We start from the raw sequence: 20,732 nt of genomic DNA, 5'->3' as shown, positions 1-20,732 counted from the left end.
AGAATGACTCAGGAACCTTTGTATCCTGAAGGCCACCCTAAGAGAATTGAGCAAGATTCTCGGAGAAATAATATTGATACACCTAGTCCTTCTAAAAAGAAGAAAAAGAAAAATGATAGGACTTTGCATACTTCTAGTGAACCTGTTGCTGAAACACCTGAGAATCCAAATGATATATCTATTTCTGATGCTGAAACACAATCTGGTAATGAACATGAACCTAATGAAAATGCTAATGATGATGTTCGTGATGATGCTCAACCTAGTAACGATAATGATGTAGAAATTGAACCTGCTGTTGATCTTGATAACTCACAATCAAAGAATCAACGTTATGATAAGAGAGATTTTGTTGCTAGGAAACATGGTAAAGAAAGGGAACCATGGGTTCAGAAACCCATGCCTTTTCCTCCCAAACCATCCAAGAAAAAGGATGATGAGGATTTTGAGCGCTTTGCTGAAATGATTAGACCTATCTTTTTGCGTATGCGATTAACTGATATGCTCAAAATGAATCCTTATGCTAAGTATATGAAAGATATTGTTACAAATAAGAGAAAGATACCGGAAGCTGAAATTTCCACCATGCTTGCTAATTACACTTTTAAGGGTGGAATACCAAAGAAACTTGGAGATCCAGGAGTACCCACTATACCATGCTCCATTAAAAGAAACTATGTTAAAACTGCTTTATGTGATCTTGGAGCCGGTGTTAGTGTTATGCCTCTCTCTTTATATCGTAGACTTGATTTGAATAAGTTGACACCTATTGAAATATCTTTGCAAATGGCTGATAAATCAACTGCTATACCTGTCGGTATTTGTGAGGATGTGCCTGTTGTGGTTGCAAACGTTACTATTTTAACGGACTTTGTTATTCTTGATATTCCTGAGGACGATAGTATGTCTATTATTCTTGGAAGACCTTTTTTGAATACTGCAGGGCTGTTATTGATTGCAGCAAAGGCAATGTCACTTTTCATGTTAATGGTAATGGGCATACGATACACTTTCCGAGGAAACAACCTCAAGTTCATAGTATCAACTCTATTGGAAAAATTCCATCGATTATTTTTGGAGGTTTTGAATTTCCTCTTCCTACTGTCAAGAAGAAATATGATATTCTTATTATTGGGGATGTGCATATCCCCGTTGAGGTAACATATTGCTATTCGAAATTTCTCCGGTTCCATTTTAGTCGGAATGAGTTTGTTAACAAGACCTGATCAACCTTGTTAGTGGATTCCTTTTGATAAGCATGAGATGGATGAAACTTGAAGGCACAACCTTCTGTACCCTCTTTCTACTTTCTGATAATTAGTTGAAATAAAGTAAAAATAGTATTTTTCTGTCGGTTTCCTGATTTATCCGTGCAATATAAAAATACCCCGAAAATAAAAGTTCTCCAAATGCCCTGAAAATGGAATATGATTTTTTCTAGAATTTTTGAGAATATCTGGCACTAAGAACACAGCAGGAGGGGCAAGCACCTGGCCACGAGGGTGGAGGGCGCGCCCCCTGCCTCGTGGGCCCACGGTGGCTCTCCTCCACTTATTCCTGCACCCACACACTCCATCTTCCTCCCACAAACACCAATATCCAGCTCAAGCACGAGTTCTAGCTCATTTTGCTGCGATTTTCGATCTCCTTGCTCAAAGCACCTCTCACAAAACTGCTTGGGGAGATTGTTCCTTGGTATGTGACTCCTCCATTGGTCCAATTAGTTTTTGTTCTAGTGCTTTATTCATTGCAAATTTGTGCTGCCTAGGTGACCATGTTCTTGAGCTTGCATGTCAAATTTATATGGTTCCAAGTAGTTCTAATGCATGATATAGTCTCTAGGCACTTGTAGGAGTAGTTGCTATCAATTTTGTTGAGTTTGGTTTACTTTTGTTTGAAGTTACTAAAAATTTCAGAATATTTCAGAAAATAATGAAGAGATTTTTGAGGGGCTCATCGAGCCGAAGCTCGAAGGAAAAGCAGAATGAAGAAGCACAGAGGCCCAAATATAATTTGCCTCGCACCATGGAGGCTCGGCCGTGTGAATGGCCTTCCGATGATTTCTTGAGAGAAGCCGAGATTTATGATGATTTCTATTCATTGGCTGAGAATGCTGGCCTCACCGACTTCCTCCACGACCAACGTCATTAGTATCTCTTACTCACCAATACTTTTGTGCAAAACTTCTACTATTTTCCTAAAGAAACACCTCCTTCAATAGAGTTTCATTTATATGATGTTGTGAAGAAGATGCCACTAGATGAATTTTGCAAGGTTTGCAAAATACCCTTCGAGGGTACCTTAGATGAACCACATCGTAAACATGTGGACGGATTTATTGACACCATTACTGTGGGGGAAACCAGGAAGGTTTCTGATGCAAGAATCACTAGCATACATTTTCCTGTTTTACGCTACTTTGCCATATTTGCTAGTCGTTGCTTAATTGGTCGCGGAAACTGTGGAAACCTTAGTGTTCCTGATATTATCATTTTGCTCCATGGTTTATATTCCAATAACACTGTTAGTATGGGCGATATTATTGCTAAACGGTTGAGTCTGAACCGTACTAAGGGTCCCATCTTTGGAGGTATTTATGCTTCGCGCCTTGCTGCACATTATAACATACCTATTAGGCTCTATGAGAAAGAAGAAAAAATGCTGCCCAATGCTTATTTGGATTATAAGAGTATGGTAGCACATGAATTTATTGTTAAGAATAAGGAAGGGGAGCTTAAACACAAATTGTTCTTTGATAAACATCACCCTGAGACTATTACCTTGCCTTCTCCTTCCTTGTTTAATTTATCTGAAGGTCCGTATCTCGTTCCATGGGCGGCCATTCAAGCCTATCGGAACCCTACACCAGCCCCGAAGCCGGAACCACAATTTGAGCCTCCACGACGGTCTGATTACTTTTGGGATCCGGAGATGACTGCCAGAGTCCTCTTCATCTCAGTACGACCCCAGCTACACCTACGGGTATCCGCCAGGCCATCCTTGGTAATAAACCAACTTAGGCCAAAAGCCTAAGCTTGGGGGAGTACGTATTTCTCACCGACATTACATTTATGTTCACACACTCATTGCTAGATGTCGGTGCTCATACTCTTTCACTGTAATATCCATGCTAGTTTATTTTTTTCTTTTTTTTCCTGCTTTCTTCTTGTGTGTTTAATAAACTTTAAGAAAAACAAAAAAATAGTGTGACTTTTAGTTAGTTTACTTTTCTTGCTGTAGTAGTAATAATTAAAAAGAAAGCCCAAAAAGATTTCTTGTTCTTCTTTTGCTTGTTGGGAGCTTTCCCGTGTAAATAGTTTTATTTCTTTTCTTTTCTTTGGGGTCGTAGGAGAAGACCATGATTAAATTGTTGAAATGGCTCTTATATGCATTATTGTTGATTTAACCAAGAGCCAAATTTCCTTGTCTTCTCCTGTTTATTGAATGCTCGCAGATTCCAGCTTAGTCCAATGCACGTGCACTCTTATTATTATTCACATCGTTCGGTCGTGCAAGTGAAAGGCAATTATGACGATATATGATGGACTGACTGAGATGAGAAAAGCTGGTATGAACTCGACCTCTCTTGTTTTTGTAAATATGGTGAGTTCATCGTTCCTGATTCAGCCTATTATGAATAAACATGTTTGCAATGACAATTAGAGATCATAGTTACTTGTGCCATGCTTGATTAGCTATGAGTTATAATGATTTACCTTGCGTGCCAACATGCTATTAAAATGGTTGTGATGTGCTATAGTGGGGTGGTATCCTCCTTTGAATGATTTAAGTGACCCGACTTGGCACATATTCACACATGTAGTTGAAACAAATCAACATAGCCTTCACGATATTTATGTTCATGGTGGATTATATCCTACTCATGCTTGCACTCAATGTTTATTAATTTTAATGCATGTTCATGACTGTTGTCGCTCTCTAGTTGGTCGCTTCCTAGTCTTTTGCTAGCCTTCACTTGTACTAAGCGGAAATACTGCTTGTGCATCCAATCCCTTAAACCCCAAAGTTATGCCATATGAGTCCACCATACCTTCCTATATGCGGTATCTACCTGCCGTTCCAAGTAAATTTGTATGTGCCAAACTCTAAACCTTCAAATAAACATTTTGTTTTGTATGCTCGAATAGCTCATGTATCAACTAGGGCTGCCCTTATCTTCCATGCTAGGCGGGTTATTCTCAAGAGGAGTGGACTCCGCTCCTCATTCACGAGAAAATGGCTGGTCACCGGGATGCCCAGTCCTATGCTTTATGCAAACTAAATCAAAATAATTGCAAACAAAACTCCCCCTGGGACTGTTGCTAGTTGGAGACACTCGTTGTTTCGAGCAAGTCATGGATTGACGCTTGTTGGTGGAGGGGGAGTATAAACTTTACCATTCTGTTTGGGAACCGCCTATAATGTATGTAGCATGGAAGATATCGCCATCTCTTGGTTGTTATGTTGACAATGAAAGTATGCCACTCAAAATATTATTTATGTCTATTTCAAAATCGAGCTCTGGCACCTCTACAAATCCTTGCTTCCCTCTGCGAAGGGTCTATCTATTTACTTTTATGTTGAGTCATCACCCTCTTATTAAAAAGCACTAGCTGGAGAGCGCAGCTGTCATTTGCATTCATTACTATTAATTTATATTGGGTATGACTATGACTGGATCTCTTTTACCATGAATTACAATGTCTAGTAAGTCCTTGATCTTTAAAGGTGCTCTGTATTTATGTTTTGCGGTCTCAGAAAGAGCTAGCAAGATACCATCTTGTTATATCATATCATGATTGTTTTGAGAAAGGGTTGTCATCCGAGATTTATTATTATCGCTCGCTAGTTGATTATGCCATTGATATGAGCAAACAAGAGTTATAGCAAATGTGGTTAGTCATAATCTTTGCTGAAAACTTGAATGCTGGCTTTACATATTTACAACAACAAGAGCAAACAGAGTTTGCAAAAGTTTTTCTTTATCACTTTCAGTTTATCAACTGAATTGCTTGAGGACAAGCAAAGGTTTATGCTTGGGGGAGTTGATACGTCTCCGTCGTATCTACTTTTCCAAACACTTTTGCCCTTGTTTTGGACTCTAACTTGCATGATTTGAATGGAACTAACCCGGACTGACGCTGTTTTCAGCAGACTTTCCATGGTGTTATTTATGTGCAGAAACAAAAGTTCTCGGAATGACCCGAAACTCCACGGAACGTCTATTTGGAAATAATAAAAAGTCCTTGCAAAAGATGAAGACCAAGGGGCCCACACCCTGTCCACGAGGGTGGAGGGCGCGCCTGCCCCCCAGGGCGCGCCCCCTACCTCGTGGGCCCCCTGGAGCTCCTCCGACCTCAACTCCAACTCTATATACTTGCTTTCGGGGAGAAAAAAAATCAGAGAGAAGGATTCATCGCGTTTTACGATACAGAGTGCCGCCAAGCCCTAAAACCTCTCGGGAGGGCTGATCTGGAGTCCATTTGGGGCTCTAGAGAGGGGGATTCGTCGCCATCGTCATCATCAACCATCCTCCATCAGCAATTTCATGATGCTCACCGTCGTGCGTGAGTAATTTCATCGTAGGCTTGCTGGACGGTGATGGGTTGGATGAGATCTATCATGTAATCGAGTTAGTTCTGTTAGGGTTTGATCCCTAGTATCCACTATGTTCTGAGATTGATGTTGCTATGACTTTGCTATGCTTAATGCTTGTCACTAGGGCCCGAGTGCCATGATTTCAGATCTGAACCTATTATGTTTTCATGAATATATGTGAGTTCTTGATCCTATCTTGCAAGTCTATAGTCACCTACTATGTGTTATGATCCGGCAACCCCGAAGTGACAATAATTGGGACCACTCCCGGTGATGACCATAGTTTGAGGAGTCCATGTATTCACTATGTGCTAATGCTTTGTTCCGGTACTCTATTAAAAGGAGGCCTTAATATTCCTTAGTTTCCATTAGGACCCAGCTGCCACGGGAGGGTAGGACAAAAGATGTCATGCAAGTTCTTTTCCATAAGCACGTATGACTATATTCGGAATACATGCCTACATTACATTGATGAATTGGAGCTAGTTCTGTGTCACCCTATGTTATGATTGTTACATGATGAACCGCATCCGGCATGATTCTCCATCACCGATCCAATGCCTACGAGCTTTTCATATATTGTTTTTCGCTTATTTACTTTTCCGTTGCTACTGTTACCTTTTGTTACCGTTACCACTACTATCATATTACTTTGCTACTAAATACTTTGCTGCAGATACTAAGTTATCCAGGTGTGGTTGAATTGACAACTCAACTACTAATACTTGAGAATATTCTTTGGCTCCCCTTGTGTCGAATAAATAAATTTGGGTTGAATACTCTACCCTCGAAAACTGTTGTGATCCCCTATACTTGTGGGTTATCAAGAGGACACTCGCTCTATTTTAATTATATTATTACTTCATTTTATCAGTGGCACTAGGGTCGAGCAGGTGGCAAACGAGGTGTACCGTGCGTCGCAAGGATGGAGGCAGGGGGTGCTTAGACTGGGATGCTGAAGCTGGCTCTTTTAGTCCCTATCTTCCCTTCTGATGTTTCCGTGGTAGCATTTGGGTTCTAATCCAAACTTGGTCGAGCTGGTGTTGCGTCCCCCTACCTGCCTAGCTTATGTGGCGAATTTGTCTCCTGCTAGTACTCAGTCCGTTCTAGTAGTAGTTGCATAACTGCCCGTTTACACTGAGATGTTGTCGGATAATGGTTCTCTATGGTTGGATGTCTTTAATGAAATCAGAGGAAATCCCCTCTTTCGATATATAAAAAAAAATCAGTCGCACTAGCGGTGCCAAAACATTGCCTCAAATTAATAGTGCCACTAGATTAAGGTGCAAAATAATAACATTACTGCTTTATCATGGCAGTGCCAAAACAGTAGCACAAGAGCAGACTCAACATGCAGGATCTTTGGCAAATGGTGAGACCAAAAAGGAACATACCTCGTGATGGGAACCATGTCTCCAGTCAACACCATCGTAGAAGGGATGACACCAGTCACCAACATGGATGATTCAATTCATGGGACCTTTTGGTGCAGTTCACCTAAAATGAAGCAATGTCCCATGAGCTAGCAGCTTCTTCTTCATTTTTTAAGAGAAGGGCTCCAGCCCCAGTTCCATTTCCATCAGAAAACGAAACCCACAGCGCTTCTTCTTCATTAGTTGCAATAAAATTGAGCAACATCAAGGTTGGTGTGAAGCTCCTGGAATGTTCAACTATAATTTGGATATCATTTGTGAAGCTCAACTAAGATCAAGCGTGAAATGTATGTCTCTGTTTGCACAAAAAAGGTGGAAAGGAGGGTGACAAACAAGTGATGAAACATACATCAAATGAAAAGAAGCATGTTCCTTATCTGAATGGCAATCCTACAAGGACAGTAGCAATTTCTAAAGCAGCAGATATTAGTGTGGGCATTAGGATTAACTATGACAACCGTTAAATACGACATTACTTCAATGGTGCCATTGCTTCATTTTACCAGCAACATTACATTAACAGTTGCTACAGAGTCGGTATTTGGGCACGGGAGAGTAGGCGGACCAGGACAGTTGCATTTCTAACGAAAATAAGCAACTTATCTTAATGGGAAATTTAGCAGGACATGAAAAAAAAGTGTCATTGGTTCATATTACTGGAGGCATTACATTGAAAACAACATTGGTTTAACGTGTCCTTACTTTTAGCAGTGCGACTGCTACATTTGACCAGTGACATTACATAAGAGTGGCTCGAGGCAACAAACATCAGAACATGATATCTGGGTTGGTCCCATTTTTGTTCGGTATAGCCATACTGTGTGAGGCTAGCAAATCTAGTGCTGGACTTACTCTGTTGACTTGTCCCCCAGTCCCCACTTTCTTTCCTTTTTCAACCAATAGATCGGGTTTATATTGAGTTTGTACTACGTTTCCCATTATTTCCCTATTAGACCTAGAGACCAGTTGGATAGCCAGTCTCTACTACTTTTCACCCCCATAATTTCCTCTTTCGACCAAGTCCTAGATTCAGGTAACAAATCTTCCCCCACCCCCTTTCTTCCTTGTTTGAACCAAGTACTCCCGAGGCCCCCGCGTCGCTCCCGCAGGGGCGACTCGGGCGGCGTAACCCTAGCCCGCCGCCGGCCCTCTCCCCCACCTCTCTTGTCCCTCGTCGCCACCGAAGGTGGCCACTTGCTCGCCGCTCGGCCGCCGGTGAAGGTGGCGGCGAGGATTTGGCCGCCCCGTTCTTCCTCGGGGGGCTTTGGATCCGTCGCGGCGGCCTCGGCTGGTGGATCAACGCCGGGTCTGCGGTGACCGGTGTTCGTTGGTGCTGGCCGTTCTTCCTCGGCCGCGGGGGCGGCGAGGCGGCGGCAGGTGGCGGCTGTGGTGCGGGCGTCTCGGCGGGGCCCGATCCAGATCTGAAGGCCTCCGTCTACTTCAACCAGGGCTGCCTCCGATGGTCCTGCTTTGGGCGGCCTTTGTCGCCGGAGTTGTACCTGTTTGGCGGCTGGAGGTGGGAGGTGGCTCCGGAGAAATCCGAGGCCAGCAGTGTTGGCCACGACGGCGGCGACGCCCGAGGGCGCCATACCCTTCTTGTAGGCGCCGTCTAGGTTGCCTCCTTCCCCTCTTCCTTCCACCCAGCTCGTATGCCGGGCGAAAGCCCAAATCCTTGCCGGATCGAGCGACAGTGGCGCTCCGGGTGTCGTCACCCTCTTGGGGGTGTCATTCGTGGTGAGCTTGGGGTGGATGTGATGCTTTGGTTGCTTGGCGGCGGTTGGTGGCGTGGTCGGAATTCGTCTAGTGGCGGTGCGTTGGCGCTCTGCCGCCTATGTGCTCAGCCTCAGAGTCCTTCTTCCATGGTGCTTGGTCTTCAGCAGCCCTGTCGGACTCGGCGGAGCGGTGCTTCATCCTACTCATTGATGGCGACGTATCTCGGTGGCGTGGCGCAGTGGAGATTCGGCGTCCGATGTGTGGCGATGGACTCACGCAGGAGGACGAAGCTGTCTGGTGTCATGGTGACATCGATGGCTGAGTGGCCAGACAAGGTAGAAGCCTCAATATTTGCTCTGAAGAGGGACCTGTGGAAGATGGCGGCGACGACACACAAGTGCGTCGGACCGGTTTGTACCCGAGACCCGGTATGTGGCTCGGCTGGGGCTTCCGGCTTTTGATGTTAGGCTTAGGTGAGTGGTCTGGGTAGTGGCCCAGCTAGCACCCCTTCATCATTTTGATGTTAGGCTTAGATGAGTGGTCTGGGTAGTGGCCCAGCTAGCACGCCTTCATCATTTGGATAGGAGTAGCGGCAAATGTTGCCAAGATGGCAGATTCAGGCATATTGTTGTAATACTTCATAAGGTCCTCGAGAATAATCAATAAAGTGGCCGCATGCATCTCCCAGATGCAGAGGCCGGGGGTCATCCTCCTTTTCTAAAAGAAAGTACTAGATTCGAGTGCCTGAACTAGTTTTACCTCTTAACAGTAAAAATTTAGGTGGCTTTCGAACAGCCGGTCGATCCTATCTACGAGGGGGCCTGAGAAATAGTAAAAGATACAAATGCAGTGACGTCAGGAGCTCGGGAAGTAGAGCAAGGCCGGTTTCGAAGGAAGTTATACCTGAGGGTCGCCGGGATGTCGCTAGGTGGGCGGCGGGAGGCCGGATCTGCCCACACTACGACAGAGAGGAGGAAGGGGTCGGAGGCCCTCCCTAGCCAGCGGTGCTTGGGAGAGAACGACAAGGCACGCTGATCGGGACACGCCGGCAGTGGGTAAGAGCCGTCGCTGAGGATGACCGCGTGAATGTTGCACCTTCTCACCTTCACCGGCGGAGAGGATCTGGCTGGATCTGTGACCAGCGGTGAGCAGAGAGAGAGAGAGAGAGAGAGAGAGAGAGAGTGGCCACCGCTGTCTTGTTTAGATCTGGAGAGGACGAGACAATGTGAAGAGAGCAACACTAGCAAGCAAGCGCGGAGGCTCCTGCCTATATAGTGGAGTATTACTAGTTTTCTTTTGTCTACCGGAGCCGGCTTGACCTCGTCAATGACTATCGAGAAGTCTTCATGCACGTGCCCGGAGGCGCAGTTGTCCTCATTTTGATCTAAAGTACCGGATTATAACATATAACACGAAAAAATGTCACATGACAAGAAACCATAACCTCACTGCCCAAAGGAGACAACATGAATCCCGACAGACAAACTAGACGAGAATCAAAGCTCAAATTAAAGATAAACCCATAGAAAAGGGGTCCATCGATAGATGCCCTAATTAACATAGCCGGCTTGACATAGATGGCAGCCGAATAGTCTTCATGCATGTGGCCCCCATGACTAGCGCCTTGGAGGAACTCAGTTGTCGCTGCTTAACCCTCGCAGTGATCCGAAGCACATGACACCTAATTTTGCGAGATGACAAGAAACCTTTTTTTAGATTTCTCACCAGAACTACAGCCATGTACAACACAGCCTGCACGATATGTAGACGATAGCCAATCCAGGCATGTCTGCTGGAGTCTGGTCACATGCATGGACGAACTGATCTTCCGTGTCATGCAGGGATCGTCCAGGCACCAACATCTGTACAACACTTCTCTAGTACTATCGCTCGTCTCTCTCTTCTATTAACTCACCCGACTTGCGGGGCCGGGGAGTGTACCTATGGTCGGTTCTCAATTGCGGTCCCACATGTGTGTGCAAACGCAATATGATGCGCGTTCCATTCGAAGAGCGGCGTGCCAGACTGACCGTCTGGGGTGCGACGCGAACGCGACGGGCATGCTGTATACTCCGTACATGTGTACCGCCGTTTTCTTGAGGCTTTGCTCCATGGCGCAATCCATGGATACAAAATTAGTATACTGTACTATTTAAAAGTCAAGGGCGGGGCTTTTCCCGCGCGGTAGCCGGGGCAGTTCCGCCTAGTCGGTTCGACAGAGACGCGAGAAGATGAGGGAGTAGGCTGCTGCAAACGTAGGGCTGTGTGATTTGACAGCGAGTTACTGCTGGACAGGTGGGGCCTGGTGATTTGACTTGCCATTATCATTTTAACTGCGGCGCTATGACCGTCGTGAGTCTCCCGATTCCTGACCACATCCATACAGGTGCCTCTCCTGATGCTCCACCATGTAGAGGCTGGCTCTTGCTTGAGAGCCCACTCCTCCACTTTTTCCTTGCCTCTTTCCCCCACATATGCAAAAATGCCATGTAAAGCGGGTTTATAGCCCACTATTGTACTTGATCCTATAGGTGCTAAGGCTGCCACATAGGCATAAAGTCTGATGTGGCAAGTTACTAAGCGCGTGTACCTAGATGAAGCAAACTTAGCAACAAAAAACTAAGCACCTATGCATTGGGGACTTGAGTTGCTAAGCCATTTAATGCCCATGGCACCTCATCTAAGCACCATTTCATCGGAAGAGGTCACTCCTTGGCAAATGCAATAAATACTACGAAGAAAGAGATAAAGAGAAGTAAACAAAAAATACTCTTATAGCCAACCTTATAGCTAAGCTTGTTGTAGTATGAGTGACTAAGTGATGACTATGTATGACATGCCAACATCAGATAGCCTAACGCACCGTGTTAAATCTCCAAGGGCGCGACCGCACGAGTGAGGCAACGGTCGTGGTAGGCGCGACCATGATACGGGCTGCTGGCTGCCCTTGGATCTGAGATCGAACGGTCGCATGCTAAGTTGCTGAAAATTTGCAGAATAATCCTCCAGGATAGGATATTCACCCATAGGTCTAGAATCACGCCATGCGACCGTTCGATCTCAGATCCAAGGGATCTCGGAAGCTTCGTATCACCTGTAATTTTCCCGACGCTTGACATGACATCGAAAGCCATTTAATTGGGTATCGAGTAGACATGACATCTAATTGGGCCCCCATAGTACTGTGCATGAATCCATTTATCCACCAGGCAAGCCACTACCCTGCCGTTCGCACGCCCCCCCCCCACTCGGCATTTTTACAATCGATAAACCGCTCCTAGTCATCCCGTCCTTTCACATTACGACAGTTCCACTAATCCTAACCCTCCTCCCAAATCCATCGCGGCCCAAATCTTCATGGTCGGCGGCGAGTACAAGGTTAGAACCATCACCGGCGATGAGTTCGATGTCATCTACACCCGTTCTTCCGCGATGGTGAAAGGATGCCTTGATCGCTTCAGACGCATGTTCGAAAACTCAAATGATGAGTGGGTCGCTGGGATAGATGTTGAGTACACCACTGTCCTGGGAAAAGAGAAGAATCTAAAGGAGGAAGAGAGTAAGAAGCCCGCCGTGATCCAGGTTTGCGTGCATGACTTATGCTTGGTCTACCACATATGCCATGCCGATGTTGAGTGCGGGGAATTTAAGAAGTTCCTCAAGGGTGGCCGAGTCAAATTCGTTACTGTAGACTTTACAAACGACATAAGAGTCCTGGAACAGATAGGCCTCATTGTAGGCAAACCCTTCGACCTCCAGAATAATGGGCTGGTGTCCTCCCGTGATAAGCCTTCAATGCTGACCCTGGCAGGAGCCATGGTTCATCCTTCATACGGTAAACTGAAGAAACCTCCGCACACGTTTCATCATCCACTACACTGCAATGGATGGCTACCTTTGTTTCAATATCTACAAGGGTTGGATGAAGAGCAAGAGCCAAGTGTGCGGTTCAAGCAAAGAAGTGTCGGCCAAGAGGAAGAGGGACAAGGACGAAGTCGAGGACGTGGACGAGGACTCCGAGTAAGGTGGCAGTGTCGTTGCTCCTGGTGATTCTAATGCAGTGTCTACAGGATTAGTTGCTTAGTTTAATTTCTCGTGTGCTTAGTTTTATTTGAGGGGTGTGTTGTGCTGAGTCCCCAGCAGAACTATGTTATGTTTCTTCTCGTTACTTTAACTCCTCAGTACGTACATACTAGTATTTCTTACAGTTCATATTTTAGTTGGTATAGTACTATGACTGCCACTCGTTTCTTCACATTATATACGTACAATATATATGGCCAACATCATATAGCCAGCAGTTTAGTTGTCAGAGAATTTCAGGGGGCTTAGTTTTGTCAAAGAATTTCAGGGTGCTTAGTTTTATTTGAGGGGTGTGTTGTGCTGGACACCATTAGTGTGACTCAAATCTCTTTTGCCATGTTATAATGACATAAATACCGATGGACCAACATGCCAGTTCTCCCTCTATCTCACTACAGTAAAATAAAGTGTGGGGCCTACTTGATCCCAACAGCGTTCTTATTTTCCTGTAAAATTGTTCGCTTGGTTACTCCTGACAAGCGGGGCCACACTTATCATTGTGAGAATCGGCTTATTTTTGTCATGTAACATGGTCAACGGGTTTGACGTGAAAATCACAATGTCTAATGGCATTTTTGAGCAAACATCTAACTTAACAATGGCATTTTTGAGATATCTAATTGCATTTTTGAGCAGGCATCTCACGGATCGATGGCATTTTTGAGTAGTTGTAACTTCTAATGGCAAAACTAAGTAGTGATACACAAACTAGTGGCATAAATAATAAGAACCCAAGAATTAAATAGGTATGCTAATTTCTTTAATAGAATTTAGCACCCCATTTAAGCACGTACTAGCTTTTTTAATAGTACTATATGCATAATTTGGCGACGAGCGCTCTCTATATGTACCACCTTTTTCCTTTAATTTCATCTTGTTAGTTTTGCTCCATGGCGCAATCCATCGATCCTACAACTGTACAAAAGTATACATTTTTTAAAAGGCTAGAGAGCGGGGCAGTCTAGCTAGGTCGGTTTCAAGAGAGGCGAGGGCCTTGTGATTTGACTACTCATTACTGCTGGAAGGCGGGGCCTTGTGATTTGACTACTCGTGTAAATGTGCCAACGACCTGAGGAGGAGCAAAGAACCGTGCGGTATACTCAAGTTCTCCACTGGAGTACGACGGAGGAGCACGAAACACGGCAGCCCACAGTGCCATATCTCTACTCTCTAATCTTATTATATATTACTAGCAAGAGGCATTGTTCTATTGGCGATAAAGAATGATCTAATTTGCTAGTCATCTCATTTTAGCATTGTTTAATTCATGCCTCTCAGAGAAGGTGACACGTGCGGCGAAACACCAGAAGCAAAAGAAGAAACACAGGAGCAAAAGAAGAAGGAAGATTATCACCCCAAAAAAGAAGGAAGACGCATACACACAAGTCTGGGGCGCTGCTCTCACTACATGAAGGGTTGCTGGCCGCAGAGTCATAACTGCTTCTTCATCGCCTCCACGACCTCCATCTCCTTGCGCGTCTCCTCTGCCATCTTCTTCATTCTGTCCATGACGCGGGATTTCTCGACGCGAGCCTTCATCATCTGTTCCACGGCCGCATTACGTACCTTGACAGTAGCTGGGTGCTCGATGCGGAGGTTCACCAACTCCTCCTTCTGTTCCATGGCGAGGGCCTGCAGCATCTTCATCGAGGAACTACTATTCTCATGCAGCTTCTTCCAGCCGGCGCTCTCCTCCTTCAGCAGGTCGAGCTCGTGGCAGAGCTTCGCCTTGTCCTTCTGAAGTTGCAGGATTTTGCCAGTCGCCTTCTTCTCCGAGGCAATGCTCTTATTCAGCAGCATCACCAAGCCGGCGGTCAACTCCCCCTGCTCATTGAGCTCAGCGGGCATGTTGTCGAGGCTCTCCTTCAGCAGCTCCACCAAGCCGTGGATGAACTCCTTCTGCTTATTGAGGTGCTTATTGAGCTGATCGGGCATGCCGTCGAGGGATAACGACTGCAGCGCCGCCAGCTCGGCATGTTCGCCTCCGCGGCTAGGGCGCTCCTGGGAGCCATCACCTGCCCGTGAGAGATCTTTCGAGGTCTCTGCGTGGCAGCGAGCCCTTTTTTTCTGCAGCCTTGGTTGTCGCTCCCTTGTTACGAGTAGTTCTCGACCTAGAGCTCTGCACACCGGCCATGGCAAGGACGGACGAAGAAGGAGGACTTATGAGGAGGAAGGTAGAGTAATTTTCAGTTAGGTAGTTCCCCTTTTTATAACCTAAGTACTAGCACTAGTACTAAAACCTGCATAGTGGGAACACGTTCAGGTTTGGTACGTACTGGTAGGTGTGAGCAGGCTTGCACTTAATTGTAGCACTAGTACTTTGGAATGTGATGGGAACAAGGTAAATATTAATTGATGGTTTTGGTTTCGTGGCCCGTAATGGCTCCCGATGAGTTTAGTGGAACATAATTTTCAAGTACTCCAATGAGTTTAGTAGAACATAAATTGTTTAACATAAAAAATATATCATTAAAAAATAGAATATTTGAAGTTTGTAATGATATATTTTTCGTAATGTATGCCTCTTATTAAGTTGGTCAAATTAACGACCTAGGTACACGTGCAAGACTTGTAAACTGAGTTAGAGGGAGTACTACACTGCTCAAATGCGGTCGCACAAGTCAGTGATGTAACTCGTCGTACATGTCAGACCAAGCCGATGCGTGTCTGTTCGGTGAGGCGCGGGTCCGACCGACCGTCTGTTGGTGCGACCGACCATAAAGTACTTATGCGATGGAGACTTCTGGTTGTGGCTTCGGTTGATTGTCACGACCAAGCATTCTAAAACTAGTGATAAATCAATTACCATCTTTTTCCAAACGACCAAGTATTTTTCACAAGAAAACAATACATATAGATGGAGTGATTGTCAGGGTTGCAAATCGACATGGCGTTGCAAGTTCACTGCAGCAGCAACCGACTAGGTCACTGCATTGCTGGCGGGGAAGGAGGGCAGCTCACCTCGCCTACGATGCATGCCCAGCGGCGCCGCCGCAACTGGTCTCGGGATTTGGCTTCTCCTACCGCCCATTTGAACAGTTGCACCGGCTGCTCATGCCATTGTGCAGGCATGCGCGTTCTTTCCTCCGCAGTCGACTCCGTGAATATGATCTCTGCCATTAGCCCTAGCTTGAAATCAACGCGACGCTGCCAGATGCTGACATCCCTCATCATCTCTACCCTGAGATCGACTTGCGCCTCCGCCTTATGCTGCGCCAGGCGCAGCTCCTTGGAACTTCTCTCCAATCGATGCGACGGTTCCTCGATCTGATTTGCCCTTGCTGCCCACCACCTGAAACGCAGCCCTGGCATGTCCTCGGCCGCCACCGATCTGTGATTCCAGAGCAATGGATCCCCTCTAAAACACATGTGGGTTTCGCTCAAAGGCGGTAGTGCTGCGGGCCACAGCGAGAGGGCAGACCGCGGGATCCTAGGATCTAAGGGATTATCCATGGCAGGATCCTCCATGGCGGGATCCGGTGGGAGAGGCGGGGAGGCGAGCCTAGGCGCTGGGAGAGCCCTACGAGGCTAAGATAAAGATAGTACTACTCCACTCCATCCATATTTAAATACAAAGGCCACCAACAGTAGCCCTGGCGAAAATTGATCATGCTGCCTGCGTCCTGGTTTGTTGGCCCCCTTTTTTTGTGCCACTTTTTATGGCATGCATAAATATTATGTTACTTACAAATATGGTCAAAATTTGGCACAAAATACGAAGGAGACCAATGGAAGTACTGACACCCCATGATTTAACTACTCAGATGCGCGCAGTGGAGTAGTAATGTCTTTCTTCCGCCCTCACGTCCACTCAATTTGCATGCGCTGTATTAATTGACCATCAATGAAATGAAGGACTTTACACGCGTCAAATTATCACATGGGGTGGATCTTCGTACAAAAATGTGTCGCCCCGTGTACCCGCGTGTGCGTGCGAGGGAATGAGTGTGTGCGTGGCGTGCATGCACATCTTCGCTTCGTGCATGTACCGCCGGTGTGGCTCAGAGAGGACGAGTACATTCTTCTGGAAGCAGCATCACGTCACTGTGATCAATCCACACAAGGAGGTCGCGACAACGCCTCCACATGTGCCACGTAGCTTCATGAACTGTAAGAGAGACACTGTGTAGCGTGCCATTGGAATTCTAATTTACGTGTTTGCACGTACTTGAAGTACTAGTAAGGTACACGTGCATTGCACACATCAGATTTGGCAACCAAATTATGAATAAATACCACACTATAGCATGTAAGCTCTGAGTCATATATGCCTGATGTAGACCTTCGTTTAATTCTTATAGTTCATCTCATTCAAAATAAATTAGTTTTTATAAAAAATCCAGGGCCTCTTTGATTCGTAGGATTTCCAAAATGCGGGAATAGGAAAAACATGGGATAAGAGTGGAATGTCGTCTTGAATCCTACAAGATTGTACAAGTGTTTGATTGTGCATAGAAAAAATGCAGGATGCTTTTGAAGGGGTTTGAGTGTATGGGATGTTTCCTATGAAATCTAGTGCAAATGAATCCTATGGAAAAATTTCTATGGTTTACAATCCTATGAATCAAACAACCAAGATAGGAAAAATTCGTAAGGATTAGAATCCTCCAAAATTCCTTTGAGAATCCTTTGAATCAAAGAATCCCTTAATCTATTTTATGATTCGTGGAATTGTGCGTTGTAAAGCATAAAGTAAAAACAAATAATGGAAATTCAACTAGAAAAAAGTTTGGGCAGTTATGATATGGAAGATTCTAGAACAAAGGAGAAGCACTTGTGTTTTGAGGTTTGTGCATTATGCTTAAGTTCAACCATGGAGTCTGCTAGATTGTACATGTGGCAAAATCCGGTGGGGGGCTAGAAGATGGTGCGAGGGGCCAAGTGTAGGGAGACTATGAAGGAGTGCACAAGTCCGAGATCGATATTTGAAGAGAGGGGGCGAGAACGTGCACTGTTGCACGCAGTGGCGGAGCCATGAAAAATAAATGAGCTATGGGGCTAAGCATTGCTAATCCTTTACGAGGAGGGCCAATTCATCAACTTAAACCATTTTACCAGCAATTGTCTAATGATCACATTCATATTAGCCTCGATATATAGTGATGTTAGGGGGGGCAAGGCCCTTGCTGCCCCTGTCTTCGCCACTGTGCGCGCGTCTAAGAGATGAAGCGGAGGCATGGATGATGAGAGGGGGACGTTGGATATATAATTAATGTGGGTGTATTAGCTATGTAATCCTATATAGAGAGGTATAGATTGATCGATGTGGACGTGGGAAAGAGGGTGAGACCTCACTGGATATATAGATTGATCGGTTTGTGTGGAAAACTGTGAAAGACCTAGCTATATATACACACACATAGAGGAACATCGATCGTTGCGCATGCACGTGAGAGATAAAGAATGCCCGATATGATGGAGAGGGGGAGGTGTGTGTGTGTGCATGCATGGGAGACCGACCTGAAGAAAAAGATTGCATTTGTGCGATGGATAATGCCGACTGGTACTGTGTGTGCATGCATGCACGAGAGAAACTTAGTGGTACAATTATAAAGAGAAGATGACTGTGTGGGTGTAAAAGACCAGGTGACGTCATAATCAATGTAAAGTAGAATTCAAATATTTGTATAAGAGATCATGATGTTTGGAACCCATGAATGCATGAATATAACTGAGATATGCGCGGTGTGGTTTGGAAACGAGCATGTTGTACTGTATACACATTGAACAAGGTCAGACTGATTTGTATTTGAGATATCGATGGCAGACATCGTTTGGCCACATTGCATCCGTGCATGGACACACTATTCTAATTGGAGATGATGGGTGGCTTTCGCATCACATATCAATATGTATACCCCTATATATATATATATATTATATTTTATATTTTTTATATAGTGTGCGGATAACTTTAACTTTGAAAGATTGTCGTTGGATGAGGCCAATCCGATGATGCAGAGATGACAAATTTGAGCACAACTGGCCGTTCGATATCATCTTGATTCCACCAGATTTTGCCAGATGTACAATCTAGAAGACTCCATGGTTGAACTTAAGCATAATGCACAAACCTCAAAACACAAGCACTTCTTCTTTGTTCTAGAATCTTCCGTATCAGAATTGCCCAAATGTTTTTCTACATGATTTGCCATTATTTGTTTTTACTTTATGCCTTAAAACGCACAATTCCAGGAATCTTAAAATAGATTAGCTTTCTTATAAAAACTAGATGATTTTGAATGAAATGAACTATAAGAATTAAACGAACATCTACATCATGCATATATGACTCAAAGCTTACATGCTATAATGTGGTATTTATTCATAATTTGGTTGCCAAATCTCATGCGTGCAATGCACGTGTACCTTACTAGTCTAAATGGTGTTTGTGTGTGTGTTGTGCTTGTTAAACACATTGTACGTAGTATATCATACATGGTTTAGATTCCGAACATCTAGCTAGAGCATACATGTACTATGATTTGAATTCAACATAAAATGGATACATATATTTGAATTTGAGATCGTATGTACATGTAGTTCGTATTTATATAGGAATTTACTTCTCCTATATTCATGTCATGTGTTGTGAAGATAATATTTAGATGGTTGTATAGCTAACCCGAATACAATCCCATTCAAACAGGGAAAATGTACTCAAATTTAGTCCATATGCTAGACAACACACATTGTTTTTTTATTGTTGAGGGAAGTGCAAATTGTTTTGGTACTGTACATGTTATGTTTGTTGTCCTGATTTTTTAGTTTTTTTGTTGTATTTGAATGCATTTCTAGTAATATAGGAAAACGGGACATAGCTCTCTCTCTCGTGATGAGGTGCGAATTGTCTTTTTTTGGGTACACATTAAGCTTGTTCTCCCGAAATTTCAAGCCACGCCTTGTTATGCCGAAATTTCAAGATAGCGTCTCTGTCTATCGTGCTACGAAACTCCCGCCTCTTCAACCCGTGCCTTGTTACCTCGAAATATTTAAGATATATCTTTGTCTCGTTGTGCTCCGACAACTCCCTCCATCTCAACCCGCGCCTTCCTATTCCAAAATTACAACGCGCGCGAAAACTACCACCTCCTGTGAAATCCCGACACGCGAAATGCCCGTGATACCCCTGAACCGAAAGAACCGCCTAGGTCAAATCGATGGGGGTACTTTTGTAACTTACCCCACATTTCAGACGAGCGCGTTCCTAAGCCATGGTTCCCCACTCCCATCCCATCCGCCCACCCATTCGTACACCGAGGCCACGAAAACCTGCGAAGCCCCAGACCCTCCTCCGTCCGCCACCCAGCCGGAGCCTCTTCGCCGACAACATCGTCCACAGCAACACCTCGACGTCCCTCATCCACCGTACTGGATGAGGATCCATCGTCGATCTCGTCGTCCCACCGGTTCAGCCACCCCGTCCTCCACCTCCAAGGAGCTGCCCCGACGTTCCCCTCGTCTTTCGCGCCACCTCCATTCCCACACCGCCGTCTTCGCCTGCACCACCGGAAGAGCATCATCATCATCGTTTCCTCGGATGAAGCTGAGGCCTAATCGGCGCCACCAAATAGGTTGTACACTAATCGCCGCATTTTCTTCTTGATTCGATCTCATGATGCTGCCGGCGCTCGGTCCTGAGCCGACACGGCGCGACTCCATCCACGGCGGCGGCGCTGGCCACTTCCTCCATGGTGTCGCTCCCTCGGCGCCGACGTCCACATAAGTAGGAGCTTCTGCTGCTTTAGCTCTCGCTCGCGCTGCTGCTCTGCTCTTGCTCTCGGTCCTCTGCTTGGTCTGCTCTTGCTATTGCTCTTGCTCGCGCTACTGCTCTCGCTCTTGCTCTTGCTTGCGATGCTGCTTCGATTTAGCTACACTTCAGTCGACTGAATCGACTTTTGGGTC

This window comes from Triticum aestivum, chromosome 1D (assembly GCF_018294505.1).
Source record: "Triticum aestivum cultivar Chinese Spring chromosome 1D, IWGSC CS RefSeq v2.1, whole genome shotgun sequence".
NCBI classification, from domain to species: domain Eukaryota; kingdom Viridiplantae; phylum Streptophyta; class Magnoliopsida; order Poales; family Poaceae; genus Triticum; species Triticum aestivum.
Note: the sequence above shows the minus strand (reverse complement) of the source record.